This window comes from Grammomys surdaster, unplaced genomic scaffold (genome assembly GCF_004785775.1).
Source record: "Grammomys surdaster isolate TR1022 unplaced genomic scaffold, NIH_TR_1.0 125603, whole genome shotgun sequence".
Classification (NCBI taxonomy): Eukaryota; Metazoa; Chordata; class Mammalia; order Rodentia; family Muridae; genus Grammomys; species Grammomys surdaster.
Genome location: NW_021620446.1, coordinates 1335819 through 1337369, shown reverse-complemented (window position 1 = coordinate 1337369; position 1551 = coordinate 1335819).

Genomic DNA, 1551 nt, shown 5'->3' with positions numbered 1-1551 from the left:
GAGGAGAGGAGAGGAGAGGAGAGGAGAGGAGAGGAGAGGAGAAGAGAAGTGGAGGCTGGCCATGACCACGTGGAGATGAGGTGGGGAAGGGAGAGCCCAAGCAGACAAGAGAGAAGCAAGAGTCAAGAGAGCAGGAGATCAAGAGAGCAAGAATGCAAGAGAGAAAGAGAGTAAGGGATCGAGAGAGAGAGAGGGAGAAGAGGGGGGAGGGAGGAGGAAGAGGAGGAGGAGGAAGGAGGAGGAGGAGGAGGAGGAGGAGGAGGAGGAGGAGGAGGAGGAGCAAGCAGCCCCTTTTATAGTGGGCCAAGCCTACCTGGCTGTGTGGAGGAGCATACCTGGCTGTTGCCATGTAACGGTGGGGGTGAAGTTTAGACAGAATGCTAACACTGGGAATGACATACATGGGGTATTTAGTTATTTGGGGTATGGGAGAGAGAATGTGAGGAAGATTATCATGGGAAGGGTGGATGAGTAGGAAGGGGGCCAGAAGACAAGGAGCTGAGTGGAGTTTGGGGATACAACAGGGTCCTCTTTCTGGGACTGATCAGATTTCACTCTCTGCTCTGTCTCATGGTTTCTCTGTTGACTGTCATATCTCAGTTGCCTTCATGGAGAATAGACTCCTACACTGTGCTCACATTCATGGTCCAGAGGCCCTTTGCCAGGCAGCTCAACCTTCGCACCAGCTCCAGGAAGGCATATCCTCTAAGACAGTGGTTCTCAGCCCCCGGATTGAAACTCCTTTGGGATATCAGGTATCTTGCATATCAGATATTTACATTCTGTTTCATAACAGTAGCAAAATTAAGGTTATGAAGTAGCAATGAAATAATTTTATAGTTGGGGATCACCACAACATGAGGAACTGTATTAAAGGGTTCCAGCATCATTAAGAAGTTTGAGAAGCATTGGTCTGAGGGCTAGCAGAGCTTTTAGGCCCATGCTCACCCCAGTGCAGACAATTGTCTGAGGGTGGCTCTTCCTCCCTTGTCTCATGGAGTGGGTAGGACATGAGGTGGGCCCAGGACTCAGCCAAGTACAGGAGCCAGTTGCTAATGGAGATATTCTGGGTGCATTGGAGAAAAGGATCTAATGGGTCAGCCCTGGGGCAGAATGTGGGACCAATTCAACCAATAGACCTGAACCCATTCTGAGAAGACCAGCATGAGTGACTTGGGGAGGAAGGGAAGGCAGAGAGTAAGAGTAGCCTGGCCCACAGACAGCTGATGTTTTTCTATGATTGGTGGACCCATAAAGGTCTGAGGAAGAACTGGGCAGGGTCTATCTGCATCTTTGACACAGAGCTTGTTAGCATTCCTTTTAGGCTCCTCCCAGGCAGGCCTGGCTTACTATAAAAGGGGCTGTTCCCCACCCCACCCTATCTCACCCCTTGCTCAAGAATTCTCTCTGACTCTTTTCTCTCCCTTACCCCTTTCTCCCTCTTTCCCCATTCCCCTCCCCACTCTCTCTACAAGTTCCTGGTTCGTCTCTCTCTCTCTCTCTTTCTCTCTCTCTCTCTCTCTCTCTCTCTCTCTCTCTCTCTCTCTCTCT